This window comes from Aptenodytes forsteri, unplaced genomic scaffold (assembly GCF_000699145.1).
Source record: "Aptenodytes forsteri isolate BGI_AS27 unplaced genomic scaffold, ASM69914v1 Scaffold8, whole genome shotgun sequence".
Lineage (NCBI taxonomy): Eukaryota > Metazoa > Chordata > Aves > Sphenisciformes > Spheniscidae > Aptenodytes > Aptenodytes forsteri.
The window spans coordinates 4142159-4161195 of NW_008796218.1; the positions used below are offsets into that span (position 1 = coordinate 4142159).

Below are 19037 nucleotides of genomic sequence, written 5' to 3' on the forward strand. Positions count from 1 at the left end.
GCATTAGTACTCAGAAAAAATGAAGTATGAGCACATTTGGGAAACTCACATGCAACTGAGAATAGCAAGAACATAATGTGCAACCTGACACAGCCACTGCCTCAAAAGCCTAAGCTCAATGAGGAATAGAAGAAGAAATACAAGAAGGGTTGTCCTTGTCCTCTCTAAACAAGTTGACCCTTTGGAAGAGGTTAACTATCAGTATTTTTTTCAAGAGGTCTTGATTTGTCTGTGTCACCTCACTTCAGATCTGACCAATCACATCTGACAGTTTTCTGCCAAAGGGCAGATCTAGCCAAACTGAGCTCATTTTCCTTGTTTTCACCTCCTCCTGCCAACATTAAAGTGATTTCAGGCTAATCAGGATCCCCTTGCTCCAATCAGGTCATTCACGATACCGCCCTCTTACTTGGTGAGTGAATTGGTCTCAATCCACTGTCTCCCTTCTGTCTCTCCCCCAAGTATTTATTTTGGATTAAAGTAAATAATTTCTCTCTTTTCCACTCCCTTCAACTTTTTTTTAGTTCTGGCGTGATTTGCCAATAGAGAAAATTTTCAAAAACACTAAAAAGATGAAGTCTCATCAATTAATATGAATCTACGAATTGTAAAGCAAATTGAGAGTGCTATATTGAAACAGTTTCCATAGGAAATTTGTCTGAACAGAGGAAACAGAAATAGGAATCTATTAAGGACATAGCTTGCCCTGATTCCATGAGTTCATCGTAGGTATTACCCTCTGTGTTAATAAAATTAATAGATTTATACCCAGGCATCTTGGTCAGAAATGGTTCTTTGTCATTAGCTCTCACACTGAAATCCTGTTATTATATACCTATTTTTTCTTACCCTTTTTTCTTTATATTACTGTTAGTTTGACCCACATATCCTAATATTTACCTTGGTCTGTATTGATATGAATTAACAAAGTTTAATGTTAGTCACGTTGTCATAAATGTTCTTTAAGTTATACAAGATTAAGCTGAGACCTGCTCAATAGCTGTTTAAAATTTGTTGCCCCGTAGATAGCAGTAATGACAGGCTAACACACTCATGTTGGGAATGAATCCTCATGTTGACCCACATATCCTAATATTTACCTTGGTCTGTATTGATATGAATTAACAAAGTTTAATGTTAGTCACGTTGTCATAAATGTTCTTTAAGTTATACAAGATTAAGCTGAGACCTGCTCAATAGCTGTTTAAAATTTGTTGCCCCGTAGATAGCAGTAATGACAGGCTAACACACTCATGTTGGGAATGAATCCTCATGTCTGTTAAGATTTGTTTGAATAGGTTTCCATCACAACAGGTGCACAATTATTTTATGAGTAAAATATTATCAGCCTTCCAAATTAGCCAGGGCAAAATGCAAGTTGTCTGATTAAATAATCAAACCCAATACTTAAAATGCACTTGATTTCCACAGGAATTTTAAGATGCTAAGTCCCAGTCTATCAGTGAAACTGTGATTGTTTGCAGCATGCAAGTAGCAGCTTGTAGAGTATCCTGTTTGGTACGTTTTACATAATTCATCCTACATTATACAAGACAAAACCGCTAAAAAAGCATATAATAATAGGTTTTACTTCTAGTCAAACAATTTTAATCTACCAATGAAGGTATTATACTGTGCATTAAAATCAGAAAAAAATGGGCCTCTAATGGAAAATAGTTTGAAAGTGTTCTGCATTCAATTAGGAGGCACATCAGTTTAGAAATACAGAACCCTGTGTTGTTTTTTAAATAATTTAGTTTATGAAGGGGGAGGGAAAAAAGGAAAATCCTCTGAATCTGAAGTGCAGCTTGCAGTGCGGAGATCACATATGTCACCAGTTACTGAATAGCTCAGTAAACACAGTGACTCAGAGACCCAAGAAATGGGTAAAATCTGAAACAGTAGGTTCACCACAAATGGAAAACTTAGCAGTGCAGCTGTCAGAAACAGATTATATACAGGTAACTGTTTGTTTTCATATCTGAATCTGTTTGTCAATCAAGGAATGCTATGAATCAGGAGATGGGATCTCAAATACAAAACCACAAAGTCGGAGACAGCATCTGGAGGAGCTCCAAGCCACAAAAATTAGGGAAGAAGCACAGAGGGAACAAAAACTGTAAATGCTTGCATGGATTCTGCCTCTATATACATTGAATTTAAATAATTGTGTTGATACATCAGTAATAATAATTACTGATAAAAATTATAGTCCTTATTTTGGGCAGCAATATGTTTTACTAAATGTGAAATTAAATGCAATTTGTATTAATTAGGGATAATATGAAAGCATGTAAGCGGTTGACATTTCCGACATTTTTAAACATACTACTATATGTGAAGATACATCTTTTGCATTTGTTTTGACTTGGAAATACTGTAGATTGATATATGCCCCTAATGTGTTCTGTTGAAATAAGATCACAGTTCTAACCCCTAAGATCAGAAAATTATTTATAGACAAGGTTCACCATACTTCAAAATTTAGTTATGGGATTGATGTTACTGTTTACTAGACAATTGTAGTTCTCTCTGGAAGCTGGAATACAGTCGTATTACAGATACTAAAACAAAACCTACCGTTAAAATGCAGGTGGTGTACTCAAGTTGCACGATTTCGAAAGTCAGTGTAGTGTATACAGACATTTTATGTAGGTTTGTACAACTTAAGTTCTTCTGAATGTGGGAAAGCTTACAGAGACTTCAAGTTTTGATTGGTAACATCAGAGGAATACAAACAGAGGTTTACTAGGAAAGGTAAAGAAAATGAAATGGGCATAACTGTGCTGTGGTTTGTTTTTTCAGATTCATTAAGAATCAGAGTTCCTTTTAATTGTAACTGAAAGAACTTCTTTTTACCTTCGCTGCTTTACTCTGGTGCCAGGATCCATTTGCCTATGTATTGTTGAGATTCTGCAATAGTCACAGGATGACTGTGGATTTTCTTTTAGGGGCTGTCGTGAATAGAGGGTTCCTACTTCAGAATGTATTTGTAAATTAATTAACCCTCTTCTCTATTTTGTTGTTGTTTTCTTCACCTCCCAAGGGTCTTATAGTGTAATTCTGGGTCTCTCAGACTTCAGCCAGAGATGAGGGTGCCCACTTCTTCTGAAGTGTAAGGATTTTTCTAAAAAGAAATACTTTAGCCTATCAGGTTACGGTCTGCCACTTTTCAAGATAACAGTGATTGACAAAGGCACTTTGGGTCTCTCTGCATACTCTCAGATAACATATCCCACCATCACACAAATATGAACACTTGGTGCTAAAAACTGGCTGTGAGCGGGCCATAGTGAGAATTCTCCGTCTGCTGACCTGGAAAAACCATAGTCAGTCTCCACACATAGCTAAAGTTTAGTTAACTTCATAGGTAGGTAAGTCTCTTCTCTCACTTTGCCTCTTCCTGTTCCCTTCCATGTGTATTGTGCTAACAAACACTGAGAAAAACACTTTTCTGAATTCTAGTTACAACTACTGAAAAGGGCTATGGTGCTAATCAGCAAATCACCCGTGACAAAATATAGGTGTTAATTGCACGTCAGCTGAATCTGCTGTAAGAAATTTACATTAAGACAGCTATGCCTGTGTAAAATGTTTGAATGCATTAAACACATAGAAATTAATATAAAGTTCAGGTTTGGAAGTGAGGGAAAACTGAAGATTCATGTAATGAAAATGAACGTTGTTTAACTTGTTTTAATGAAATAGTCTTCACAAAGGAGAAGAGTGTTCCTTGCAATAGGCCCACTCCAACAGTTGCAGCTCTTCACTGATCAAAGTCAGATCCTATAGACCAGCTGGCATCACCAATGCCAGGCCTGAGACTGCGACTGCTGTCCGAAACGGTAACTTTTATAGACACAGTTTCTGTGATGGTCCTTAACAACCTCTGAGAGGTGTGTATTTTTTTTTTTCTTAAACAAAACTAACATGCCAAAGAGTTTGTTATCTGTTGTTCATGAACTCAAGATATATGATATTTGTTTAATGTTCTTGACTGACAGCTAGAAGATAGGAAATGGTTAAATGATACTGTGAGAATTAGACGGTTAGTTGGTAAACTAGGTAATGCTTTTGCCATGCATACCTATTCAGGCTTTTACAGTAGTGCTCTTTTTTGTCAGTGTTAGCTATGCCATAGCAGGCATAGAGTTGTGCAGTTGGTTAAGCAACTGAGAAAGTCACTCCTCTTAAAGTATATACACTGAATTAATACCTAAAGCAATACCGAGTACTTGCGTTTGCAAAAAAAAAAAGATTTTTACTTAGGGAAATAAATGTAAATGAGTGTGTGTGAGTGTTGCCTTATAAATGCATTTTCTGTATTGTTTTCACGTGTCAGATTAGTATTCGTTCTTATGCACGCTGGTCTTCTTATATGGACTTTTGTCTGTATACGTTGAGTCCATGGTATAACTGAAAGCTTACTGGAAGCTTAGCTTTACTCCAAGCTGCTGAGGTCCCCTAAATGCAGAACATTTAACGTACACAAGAGCAGAAAAATCACATCTTTGCTATTACATATCAAGCCAATAATGGAAGAGGTCCAAGGAGGAATTGGAAAATTTGTAAGTGAATGCAGTCCTTGCTACTTTTAAGTTACCAACGTGCTACTGAGATCTAGGAAGCAATATCTAAATGCCCCATGTCCTTCAGCAGTTCTTCAACAATATTTCCATTTATGACCGTGTTTATTCTGATACCCTGAAATTATGATGATAACATAATGTATTGATGGTTATATGTTAGAATTTAGCTGTAAGGGTGCAGTTGAAAACCTTTTTTGTGCTAAGGTTATTACCTATGTGAAACTCAAAGTGAGCAACTTAAGGTTTTGACTGAAACATGTCAGCCCTAAGCCTGTATATATACACCTTCACACAGATCCAGGTTCTCATGTCCACTAGCTGGTGTTGCACATCAGAAAAGTAAATGAAACTGCTTTTATATTAAGGAAAGACAGTTGGTTGACCCATAGGTATGAATTCCCATACAGGGAAAACGAGTCTTAATAAAAAATCATCAAATACTGTGTCTGAAAGGCTAAAGTTGCTACCCAAGAACTCAGAGAAAAAATGGAAAGGAAATCTTTGGTATAAAGAGGAAAAAACAGCCAAACATCCATTTGACTCCAGCAGTAATCATAAATGGACACAGAGGAACAAGAACGCGGAAAGCATATACTTTCAGACTAACATTATCCCAGCCTCTGACTATTTTCAGTTCCAGGGATTTCCTGACCCTGATGTGGTTTGTTTATTTTGTATCTGTCAACTAGATCTCTCTTCCCTCCTTCCAAATACTTGTCCAGTCTCCCCTTGAGCCTATATAAAACTTTTGAGCCCACAGCATCTTTTAGGAAGTTATTCCATGTCTGTAGTGTTCACTGTGTGAAGAACCACCTCAGATGAAAATTAACTCAAAACTTTTAAGGTGATGTTATGTGATTCAGACACATGCATCTCATTTTTAAAAATAATGTAAGATGTCATCTGAGTCAATGGGTGTCAGCTACTTAACATTTTTTTTTAAAACATGGCCATAGATCTAACTGCAATAGTAAGAGTACTAAATCCCTTTAAAAAACCTGGCCCAGGGACACCTATATCTAAGAAACCCCTTGGAAAAATACCCGAGATCTTTACAGATGCAGACAGTTTGAAATTTTGATGTATATTTAAAATTCATGGAGAGGAAATGACCATAAAATACATTGCTTAAGTGCAAAATTATTTTGCAGTCACAATTAGCCTTCATCTTAGTGGGCAGTATCTCAGCATCAGTTACACTGATGTAACTTCTGAGAAACAGGTCAGAAATACTGCATCAAGTTGCAATAGGTATGTTGTTCCAGATATAGCTCATTTTTTAATAGGACGCTTAAAAGGAAGATGATTAACTTTCAAAACCAATTGAGAGAAGTCTCAGTAGAAATCTGTTTTCCCTGCTCCTGCTTCTTCTTCATTTGTGGTTTTAGTTTTAGTGTCTTGTTAGGAAGGAAAAATAGTGATGAAACTGTAGCCACTGTAGAAATAAAATAATGAAAATGCAACTTGGACAGTGTTCTATTGTCTTAAGGAGAGAAGAACAATTAGGGGATCCTGATTTTTTAAATATATCCCAGGTCTATTTATAATATATCGAATTAGAATGCTGTTATAATGGAATTCAAAACCTCTTGGTGTGTTTCCTACATGCTCCCAGTGCTTCAAGATTTGTTCTGAATTATCTTTAGACTGTGCTTAAAGTTGTGCCTCAGTTCAGGCCTTTGAATATTAAGTTCTATTAGGCCTTTTGAATAGGCAGTGTTTATGTTTTCATTCTGAGTGATCCTGTTTGAGTGGTAGAATACCTATATAAGCACAAAAAATAACATGATACCACTCTCTGTTTTGGGACTGTGAAGAATTTCATTACCAGTGATTCTGTAGTGAAGGGCTGTGTGAAATGTTTTGGTTTGTGACCAACTAGGTATACAAATAAATTGAATTAAGAAAATTTCCAACTGTACTTTTAGTCGCTTCTAAGAAACATCTGGCTAAACATACTCATGCTTGTGGTTAGAGTATAATTATACCAGAACACTCTTAGAATATGTGTGGAACTTCAGTCTGCAAATGTAGGCCACCTCTTTGTGCTCTGGTTAATGTGATTTAGGAGGTCTTTCTGCAATAGAAAACTTGACTGATAATTCTGTAGCATATTTCATAGGAGCGCAACAAGCTTGTCATAGAATTCTAATTTGTTCTGGAATGTGTTCTATGTATTTATTTATTTATTTATAAAATAAACCTTGAGAGAACAACAAGCATAGTTTACTTGTTTGGTTTTTGTTTCTCATACCCATACAGTGAGGTTGTGATTATTTCAAAAGACATAAGATAATTCATATTTGTAGCATTAATATGCTCCACTGAATAGGTTTTACAGATTACTAGGTTGTGTGTAGCAGATAAGTAGCACTTTCAATTTATAACTGTTTGATTATGAAAGAAATTTAAAATAATATTCAGATTTACAAGCCTGAAGCTGCCAATTTTGACCACCTAATGCCATTATTAATGAACATATCAATGGACCTGTTTCAAAGCCCACTGAAAGAAGTGTAAATCCTTCAACTGACTTCTGTGGGCACATTCTAAATGTATAAAATGTTGTTTCTTTTCCATACATATCAAAGGCTTTTGACTAAATTGTCTCTTCTCAGATGAAGTAGGAAGTTTCTTCTTTACAGCTTCCATGATAGACAGGCTATGCTAATGTCCTTGTTTTGCAATAAACTTTGCTTCTTCATTACTTATCACCAGAGGCAATAAAAATCTTCAGAGGCAAATATAAGTTTTTCATTGATATACTTGTTTGTATTTGTAAGACATGAAAGATGAACATGTAATTAAGATCAAAATTAAAATTTATATTTAAAGTATATAAATCTTGCAGTACTAATACTCCTCATATTTATATTTAGACATTTATGAGTGGTGTAGCTAATAACTACTAACTAAAAACTCATGGAAGTAACTTATTTAACAAGATATAAAAAGTAACTGCAAGACATCATAAGTCAGAGTACATTTCACAGGAACACATCTCCTCTCCTGTGTATACTGTGCATTCCGGATGCAGTAGAAGAAATGCATTTGGGTTACAATTTTTAGTATAGGAAGAGAGGCAAGATTCCTAGAGTGTAATAACTACTATCTAAAAACTCATGGAAGTAACTTATTTAACAAGATATAAAAAGTAACTGCAAGACATCATAAGTCAGAGTACATTTCACAGGAACACATCTCCTCTCCTGTGTATACTGTGCATTCCGGATGCAGTAGAAGAAATGCATTTGGGTTACAATTTTTAGTATAGGAAGAGAGGCAAGATTCCTAGAGTGTTTCGGAGTGGGATCCTCAGTGTTAGCTTTAAGGCAAATGAACTCCAATATTTGAATCCTAATATGTAAATTGATTAGCCTTTTTATAAAAAAGCTGCAATAGCACCTATGGAAAGGATCTCTTCCCTTCTTGCACCCACAGAGAAAAGTGTTAATTCCTGTTCTTGTTCTCATAGACCTTCCTAGTACACAGATGCTCAGGTTCAATATAAGGCACCACATTGTCCTCCTTAAAACTAGATTAGCCCCGCAGGAAGATACAGTGATACGTTTTTTCACCTGATTTGCACATGTACAACTGCAGGAGTACACATAAAAGTTGTACGGACTTCAATTGTCATGTTTTCTTACCATCACCCCATGTATGTATTTATAGACATGACAGTGAAAAGTATTTCTTACTATTTCAAGAGAATAATCATGTTATTTCTGCAAATACTGTGACAAAAAGCAGAAAAAAAAATACTAAAAACCTCCTTTTCTGTAGCTTGCTGTTTAAAATGGAAAACTTAATTAAAACATGATTCTTTTTCATCTTTCATTATTAATCCATAGTTTAGACAATGTGAGAAGACTGAACAAACAAGCAAAAGCTTCTTTTACATCTTCAACTTTTTTATGAAAGGCAAATATCAGCTAATGAAATCAGAAGTAACTATAAGTCCTGTTATATAGGGAAATTAATGTCATCTAATTCATATGAGCTATACTCCTCAAATGAGATGTTAAACTAACTTCCTCTAAACTCAGCTTCCTTCCAGTCATTTTTGTGCATGTACCTACACAATTCTTTTTCCAGAATGAGATTAGATAGAACAGGTATTCAGTTCATCCCTGTGACTGAAGATACAAGTTTTAATTGGAGAGCTCTTCCTTCCAAACAGGTGCTTTTTACACTTGCACTGCAATAGGAAGAAATACTAGTTTACAAAGAATGAAAAATTGTATAGATCATTTGGCATTGTATCATGTTTACATAATAAAAAAATAAGTTTCATTTTGAAGAGTATCATGGTACCCAGAAATCACTTGTTAAAGTTAAAATTGAATATGGAAACAAAATTATTTTTATCCAGTTGTACGCTGTTATGAAATAACAATCAATGAAATGGAGCAATTTCAAAATCAGTCCTGAATTCCCCATTTACATTTTTTTCTCCAGCAGACTCCTAATCTTTTCGCGTTGGTTGATAAAATCTTACTTATTCCAGACTGTCATCAATTGTGATTTAACATTGTAATTCCAAAGAAGATACTACCTATGGTTGTATATAAGCAAAACAAAATATCATTTCACATCTAAAAGAGGAAGTTACAAAAAAGTATCTTTCTTACACCTTTTACTGCAATGTTTTCTATGAGTATTAGAGATGGCTTGTCATTCATATGTTAGACCATCTGTTCCTCCATATTAAGGCACGGGTGCAAATGTTCATCTAGAACAAAGATATTTTTCTTATTTTCTGCAAATGAAGGGTAGGGCTTTTCCATTTATTTCAAACATCTCAAACATAACTAAATTAAGATATAGTGACACTACTAGTGCAGCAGAACTCCGTTGAGTAAATTTTATGAGTCAGAAGAGAAAAAAAAAATTGAAAGAATTATCCAGAAAGCAAAATAATGTTTAGGACAAAATACCATTGTGTTGGAATCCCTCTGAAGGTGGTGTGAAAGGTGGGGCAGTATTTGTCTGTGTAAGCACCTCATTTTCAGTTTCACATCTATAGTTTCACATTAGGCTATAAGCTGCTCATGGAGAGAGGTAAGAATTTAATAAGAAAGTGCATTTAAAATTTCTAATACTATGTACAGTTTTGTGCATCAGATGATGCTGTCGGGACAGAGCATCAGACCTAAAACCAGGATGGTGCTATAGAATATATATATATAAAAGCTTCTTTACTAACATTTCTACATACCTAATATAGTGAGTTTTGTAGAAACTGAGAGATACAATGTCATTAAAAATGTTATTCCATAATGTTCAGTGATGAGATATTTTGCACTTCTATTTGACATGTCTGCTGTTGATCCTCTGACAATTACAAAATTCAGCCAAAGCTGATGAAAGAATCCATGCGTTTTGAGTCAGGTTCAGAGATAAAATAATAGGGAAGGTGAACAACTGGCTTCACTTACCCTTTATGGGAACATGGGGATCAGTTCTCATACTGTTGTAAATAAAGGATATTTCTATTGAAGTTTCTGGTTCTACATGTATGTGTAAATAATGTGAAGAGAGAATTAGGCTTGCTGAGTTGTTAACTCCAGTGTAATGAAGAAGCTACAGCACTGTGAACATCATTGTTATTGAGGGACTTGGTTTTTCTGATATTTAGTACTTGTGTCCCATCTTCAGAAGGAAAAACTTTGCATATCTCCATTTCCCTATGAGATTTCCCCTGGTTTGCTATGTGAGAACTTAAAGCATGATAGGGCTATTGCATTGGAGTTAGTTGTACAGCCCTTGCAAATAAGAAAAGTTATAGGATTTAACTTTAAAACATTTTTATGACTTTCTCATCTCCTTGAGGAAGACATAACATTGGCCTGCTATTGGTTTTTGTGCTTAATGTGTGTTCTCTGATAGGGAAAGGTGAACCAATCTTGTGCCATTTTAACTTAAGATACTACCACAAAAAACCTGGCAAACGTGATCTGCGTGGGGATGTTTGCACAGAGAAGGTTCCAATCCTGACAGTTTAATCCTACTGTGACTCTTAATTATTTCTGCTATCCTTATTAACACAGTTGTTGACATCTCAGTTTAGTTTTCTACAGAAGAGAAACTGTTATATAATTACATGATGGTTAGATTTTCTTTTTTTTCCTATCAGTTCTTTTCCCTTTCAATACCTCCTTTATCCTTTGGATTTTTTATTTTTTAATCTGCTATTTCCTTCTGTTATATGGCCCACAAATACAGTTTGGAATCTTTACTGTTCCTATCCTCAGAATAACATCCTCTTCCCCTTCCCCGTCCCTGATCTAGGGAAGTACTGTCGTCTGTATTTAAATGGGAAAAACTAAACCTGAAGGTCAGGATATTTTTTCAGTGCTCTCAAGTCCTGAGCGAGTACCTTAAATGGATGGTCCATCTTTCCTCCTCTCTTGTTTGTAAATTTTTTTACTTTAAAAACATTGGAATTGAGCATTAAAGTCAATAATAATATTAATAATACAAATTTTGCTCTCTATATAATACGACCATGTTAATTTTATTTTGGTGTGTTATGCCCTGGGCTACAGTCTTCTCAGTTAACAAAATAAAACTACTCATTTTTCTTTTCTCTTTACATCATATTTTAGTGTTGGTATCACTTTACAGATTACTCACAGCCTGTGGCCTCTGCTATATCATTATATTCTAATTCCACAAGAACAGGTTGGCTGTGAGTTTTTAGTTGTAATGTATAATAGGTATTTCTCTATCTATATCCAGTATTACCACATTTTTTCCACATAGAGTCTGAACAGCTCATATTGAGTATATATGAAGCATTTCTAAACCCACTGAAAGCACTAAAGCATTCATAAACAAATCTCTACTTGCTGCTGACAAAACCTAGGAATAATTTATTCAAAAAATTGTCGTCTTCTTTCTTCCGCATGCACATGCATGAATTAACACTTAATATGTACTTGAATTAACACTTAATATGTACTTCTAGTATTATTTAGAATGCAAGGTGACAAGTTCTTCTGGAATCCAAGAGTAATTTTAAGAAACTGGCTGAAGTATTTTTTTTCTTTTTTTTAAAGTAGCAAACAATGCTAAAGTAGAATTGTGTATATGAGACAGTAACAAAATCTCTAAACGTAGTTAAAGTCCTCCAAGGCTTATGTCAGATAGAGTTCTTCTTTTCATGTGTGTGAAAGAAAGTAAGGAGTCCAAGAGATTTGTTGGAATTCTGCTTTTTACTGGGTGCTGGTTTGGAGGAGGGGGAGGTTGAAGCTCTGGCTAACATCACATTCCTTCCTACATTCCTGATGTGGATTACATTTTAGGACTCAACTGTGGATTCGCTACAGCCCTAAAAATGGGGCAACGTATCATTGTGCTGCTCCATGAGCTGACCAGGCACTACTCAATCCAATCCTTTGCCTCGCAGGTTACTTTGACAGTTTTGGAACTGTTTGGTAGTAACTTGTGAACAGTTTATGTTGATCCAGTCACTGCAGTGTCTTTCTTTTGAATGTATTGGTTTACTTTGATTAGAACTGTTGTGAAAAACAGTCAAGGAAGAAAACCTCTGAATAAAAGATACTCCTCAGGAAACACTTGAGAATTGCTAAGAAACAACGCAGGAACAAAAAGTCCAGCAAAGACATGAGATCAAAAAAATGTTAAAGGCCATGAAAGAAACATTGTCTCAGAAGAGCTGGTTATTTCCAGGAGCAAAGCTAAGGTACAAGCATTTGCTGGGAAATGCTAAGGCAGGTAAGCCTGCCTCAGTTGCCATCAGGTGATGGCAAATCTTTAGGGGAAATATTCAGCTGGATTACTATATACATTCCTGTGACTTATTTGTTCTTAATGCAGAACAAACTGTTCTGTGATTTGTGAAGTCTGAAGAAGGGATAAATCCTTCAAATTATTTTGAGAAGGGAAAAACCAACTGAGTGTGACACTTTAAATGGTCGAATAGGGTACAGTTGAACTTGAACACTCAGAGATGCAATGATAAAGTGAGGGCCTATGAGGGCATTTGGGCCCAGGGACTCCTGTCTTTATCCCAGCTCAATGTCAGGGAGAGAGCTGGATGTGCATCGCTCTTCTGCACGATACTGTCTCCCCCTGGTTAGGCAAGACATATGTGTGGACTGGATGAAAGCCTTGGTGTGATCCAAACTAAACGGCGGTGGGTGCAGGACCCTGATGATTCCTGTGAGACATGCCAGCAGCTCAGTTTGCACAGAGCCAGAGAGGTGGCTGTGGTGATGGAGGTGCAGCTAGCCCTGCAGTCGTGGGTCCCTGCCCTCTCCCTTACCTGTCTGTGGGCATACTGACATGGGAAAATGAAGGGTCATCATGACCTCGCTGAGGTAATTTAATTTTCACTCTGCTACCTGCAATTTTATGGCTAGTCTAGGAAAGACAGTCTGGCCTATGATAAGTTTAGGATTGTATTAAACCTCTCCTGCTCTGTGAATCATAGTAGTTTCAAATCGCTCCCACCTAAGAAACGGCTTAAGCATCTGAAGTTTAGTGTATGTGAAACTAGGACGAATCCTGCAGATTGTCAGTAAAGCATTTTCATCGTTCTCATAAGCATAGCTAACTTAAGCTGCCCTTTGTTTTTCTAAACCTGACAAACAGATTTTGCTCTACAGAATATTTTCAGTAGTTCCTAATATTAATTCCTGTTACTGTTTATGGACAGAGTATTAATTTTTCCTTGCTCAAAGCTTAAGACACAGAATCATTTTGAGACATAAGAAAGCGGGGGGGGATCTCACACCTTCACAAGAGAAGCTATCCGGTGTGGTTTGCATGCTGGACATGTTTGCTGTGCTGCCTTCTGCACTGGGATGCTACAAAGCACAATGGAAGCATTTATAAAACTTTTTATTGACTAAGGACTGGACAGTAGCATATGGGAACATCAACAATTGCTAACTGATCATGAAATAAAGAAATTCCAGTATTCTAGTGTTATAAAAAGAAGGGGAAAAAAAAGTCATTCAGAACTTAGTCATATTGGTTCAGCTGTTGTAACCAAAGACTGATAAGATAATAGAGGTCTTTGTGGCTGTTTTCTACTGAAATGCTTTATCTTTATGATGCACTTGGGGCCCTTTAGAGTGGAAAGCTTTTTAAACTGCTGTTGGAGTTAGAACTCAAATTAGATGCTATTGCAATGGCAAGGGGGCTCCTTAGTCAGGCAGCCCTCACAAAGTGACTTTTATCTCCGAAGCCCTTCCATTAGATTGTTACTTTCTTCTGTTTTCCCTGTTTATTTTTGTTGACTTTTTCTGCCCTATTTTGTGGCATTTAAAAGGTGACCCAATCAAAAAAGGGTAAATGCTAAATGCTGGACAGAGCCTGTGAAGTAGAGACATCACAGCCTATCTGATGCGTGCTGCAGACTGCCGTGTTAGACAGAATGGTTTAACCAGGTTATCTCTGGGCAGCTAAGATCAAATACACTTTCTTTTATGTCTAGCATTGTGTTTTTGCTTTCTTTTCAAACAATGTCCATAAATTAAAAAAAAAAACCAAAACCTGACAGAGGATGATTCGTAAAGACTTTTTTTTTTTAAATGCTGAAATTGCTTAACTTGATTCAAAATCATTTTTGATTGTGGGTTGAATTGCTTTGGTTGATGATACTTTGGAACTGCAGTTATGTGATTTAAAGCCCTTAGTTTCTGGCAAAGTCCACACTTTCTTGCTTTACTGTGTCTTGATTTCATAAAAGTCACACTACATGTTTATTCTAAAAACATAACAGGAGTAATCATTTGTGATTTATTAATTTGTATTTCCTGTAAGTATATGGGGCAAAAGTTAGTTTAAATGCAGTGCATAAACAAGGATGATATTTGTCATGCTCTACACTAATCACAGAATTCAAGAGAACCAATAATACTTTGCAGCTGTGTAGAGATTCCATGCAAAGATCTCAAAGCACTTCAGAAGAATTAACTAACCGGGCATAAAAACCTCTGATTGGTAGTGTTTTACTTTGTGTTCCCGTTGGGAAACTAAGGCAAGCACATTCAAGAATCCACAGTAATTTAGTGTCACAGCTAAGAATCCTACTTCGGCAAGCTTTGGATCACGCCTATAAATTTTTGGCTTATTTATGACTCCAGTATTTTGTCTTTTATTCACTTGATAGAATATGTGGTTTTATCTTGTTTTCTTTTGCTGAGATTCAAAGAGATTAGTTTAAATTATACTATGTAAGTCTAGAAGTCTATTTTTTGTTATTCCTGCTTATTTTTTTCCTTTACCAGCAGTTATTACTCTGCCTCTATGTCATGACAACTTGCCAGAAGGACAGTTCCAAATTTAACATTGAAAAGCCTCCTGTGTTTTTTGACATGCAGCTACATCTGTATATAGACTGAATATGTAGTAAGAGGTAACAGAAGTGTTTTAAGGTGGTAAACCAGAGATTGTTATAGGAACTATAGTTATTTTATGTATCTATACTTACAGGATACTACATTTTTTATCTCTTTTTGCAATGCTTAAAGAAATCTAGGTAGATAAAATGCAAGATGATATTTAAGATTTTTATTAAATGCATTTTATTGTAACACATACAATGATCTTTCTATTACTCTCTGTACCAGAAATCGTGTAATATTGTGATCAGTTGTAAAAGGTAGGTTTTTGCCACAAGCACAATTCTTTCTACATGTAATTTTAGACCACAAGTTGAACTCTTCTCTCTTTTCCAGCAGATTTATAGCTACTTTTTATTTTCTCACTCCTGGTTAGATTGACCTATGACCAGAATTTCTCAAGTTCTCTTTGATGCCTTAGTTCTGTTCAATCTGACCACTTTACCTCAATTTGTGCTCAAATCCATACAAGAAAAAAGGGTAAAACAATGAGCACACATGGAAAAATTAAAACATTGCTACAATCAAATTATTTTTCAGCTTATGATTATAATCACAAAGGCAAGAATATATGACCAAGGGACTATCACAAATAATAACTATTTTTTTCTAAACTTGTGATAAGACTGTTATATTTTCATTTAAAAAAGAAGTCCTTAAACACTATCGACTTCCCACCAACACTCAAAATTTTAAATACTGCTGGTAAAGGGAGTCAATGGATCAAATTCAGTATATCTGAAGTCACTGAAATAAAGGCCCCTAAGAAAAATGTGTCAATTTTAAAGGTCTTTCCTAACTGAAGACCATTTTGTGATAGAGCCAAAGGTTAATAAAATCAGTAGTGAATGTAGCAATTTTACAGATAAGCTATTCACAACAAGTGTAGTTACTTGAATAAAAAGCTAATTCAGTTCTAAAATGCCACATGCAGTAGCAGTGAATAGCTGCTTTTAGGTGCTTTCTGGAGGAGGATAAAATACAGAATCACAGCACTCTTCTTTTCCAGCATCCCTGGCTGCCTGTAAATTGCTGCGAATGGGACTGTAGGCTGACAGGCTCTATTAAGACAAACTGCCTTTCTCATCGGAGAGATAAAATAAATCAGGTGTTTAGTCAAATTAAAATACTTCAGATGGAGCAGGCCCTGGGGAGCACTGATCCACCTGACAAATCTGAGAGAAACTCAAGACAGATGTGTTTTGGGGATAAGGAAGACCCCATGGAAAAAAAAAATGCACTGCTGTCTTTGGAGTAAGAGAATACGATTAGAACAGAGAGCGAGCTGTGATATATAATATTTTACGGAAGCTGGCATATTTACTGTATATTTTTTACTAAGCTTTTTGTTTTATCTGGTTTTATGGCAAATACATTTTACAGATAGCTATATTTTTATTTTATTTATAGATATTTTTAGTCAGCAGAAGTTGTTTATTTACTGGTAATGAGTTTAGGAATCTCATTGCTTGCTGCAGTAAGTGGATGCAAAACAGATGATGATGGCACACAGCTACTGATGACCTCTCTTGGCCCAGCCAGATCAGCTCAATCTGGTCTGCATTCTGAGCAAGTTGTTTTTTATTGGTATTTAAACTATAAAATAATGGTTGGGATTTTCCACTCTAAATTTAAATTATACCTCCCCCATACTGTTCATACAACAACATTCTGCATCTTACGCTTTTTCTTGTCTTGAGCAGTGTTCGGTTAGGTGTCTTGCAGCTTCATGGAGGTCTCGTTATTTTCCAGGAGCACAGTGTACGTTTTGTGGTCATCAGTTCTATTCTGTTGTTGGATTACATAGCACAGTACAAATTAAAGAGTATAGTACTTTAAATGGGGTTATTCATTTCAGGTATGTTTCTCTGAGGGGGAGAAGGAAAGAAAAACAATTACTATGAATTCCTGAATAAGAACAGTTACTTCTGCCTGCTATTGTATAAAATTCAGAAAAAAAGAAAAAGAAATTCCCTTATCAATTTGCTGCAACTGTATCAAATGGTTCTAACTAATCATAACAAAACAATCAAATTTTGTAGCCTTAGAAGGCACTCTTTGTGGTAGCTTTCTACTCATATTATGAAGCAAGTACAAAGTGTACAGAATAATATGGAAATGGAGCAGGAGATTAATATCTGCTTTGGGTATGTAAAATACTTTATGACTGTAAGATCAGGGGCCTGCATTACAATGCCAAAACTGCTTGACAGATGTGCAAGTCTCAAGCTGTGGTTTCCCAGGTGGCAGTGGATGGCAGTGAGTATCATTTGAGGCAGCAGGTTGCTTCCCGTTGGCTTTCTAAAATAGGTGAAGTGGTTGATCTCTTCTAGTCATGATGGGCAGGGGAATTTTTCTTTGGAAGAACGGTCTTTTATCTGTGAAAATGAATTTCAGCATACAATAACGTACCCAAAAGCACCTAAATAACCTTTGATACATGGTGCAAAATCTTCAAGACTGAATAACAGTCTTAATAAACCTTAAGAGGGTTAAGGTAAGTCTATACTGAAGTTGCAGATAATTGAACTGATGTCAACAGTGTGTAGCTCAGTACAAGCTAATAGATCCTGGCAAGGCAGCACCTTCAGTGCAGTATTTTCCTGGCCACATACCTGCCTAAGCTTACTTTCAAAAATCTTTTTTTGTTGTTGTTTTGAAACAGCTTTTTGCACAGAACTCTTTTATTGCTTCAGTCATGCATATCACACTAGGGTTTTGCAGTAAGTTAGTCTTGAACAGTAGAGTGTCCTTCAGGTTTAACTTCATGCGTCCATTATACTTCTTGTGACTAAGAAAATTGCTAACCATTTCTGAAACTTCTACTACAACAGAAGTTACTCATTTTTCCTTGTCCGGAGGCCTGTGTCACATGTATACTGAATTAAGATTTGGCATTACAGGGTACTGAAACACTAGTTTGTTGCAGACTCTTTTAAAACTAAGATAGTTAATAGTGACTAAGAAACTGAATATTTTCAGTACTTTATGTTGTTAAATCGATTAAGAAATGTACAGAAAAACAGGTACCCTTTGTTTCTGGGAGTTTGCTTTGTTTAGAGTGAATGACTTAAGCCATGCAGTCTCTTTTTCCACAGAAAGCCATTATAGACAGAGGTTTTCTTGTATGCTGCTTTTGCAAATGAAATTCTGTTTAAGAATAATATTGGTCCCATCATAGCATGATGTAAGTAGTAGAGCATCTTGGGTTTGTGACCTGTTTGGCAGGAGTCTGTTTTGTCTTCCCTCTCCTTATGAAACCTGTCAACCTCTTTCTTCTCTTCCCTAGAAGATATCCATCTTACTCCTGGGAAGAAGGTGGAGTCATAATTTTGGTGACAGTTTCTCCATTCCCTCCCAGGTCCTGTTCCTCACACATTTTCTTCCTCTTCAAAAGTCCTCTGACTTCTTTATCACAGTCCTCTATTGTGAATGGAGGAAAGGAAGGATGCAAATACCCTCTCTTTTGTGCCACTTTTCATATCATTGTGGCAGACTGCAGACCTGACTAGTTCTTGATTTGGTTCGCTTCTTCTCTAACTCTCAGTTCTCCTGTACAACATCAAATTGTTTCATTTATCCCACTTCCAACTGTAAACCTCTTTCAGATGCTCTTCCAATATTCCTGAACTGCTGCCTTACTGTAATTAATTACCTCTTATAGAGCTGTGAGTCTGCGATGCTCACACAAGGAAATGCAGTGTATGGCTCAAATACAGGAGCTGACATTGCTGTTTGTGACAGAATAATATGTTCATATGTAAGACGGGATATTTTTGGATTGATTTGCAAAAGGACCCTGTACTCTCTACTTAGGAGACCCATGCAATTTACCCATAAACAGACCATTAAGCATCATTAGTGCAAAGAATAAATGTACCGTAGTTTCATATTAATTAAGTACTCTCTGTAGAGTAAACTTTGAAAGTTAAATGAAAATTTTTAAGCCACTTTCTCAGGTTAGCCATTTCTCTTAGGGACAAGTAGAGCTCATTTTTAATACATATTCCATAACCAAAGCTTACATTTACCCAAATGACCTACCAGATATATGGGTATTTTAGAGAAA

The 19037-nt window shown here is 35.9% G+C and overlaps 1 protein-coding gene across 9 annotated transcripts in view; it reads left to right on the forward strand.

The window, feature by feature from the left end:
- SOX6 (SRY-box 6) overlaps positions 1-19037 on the forward strand; it is a 387375-nt gene that overhangs the window by 212438 nt on the left and 155900 nt on the right. The gene's annotated exons all lie outside the window — the stretch shown is intronic.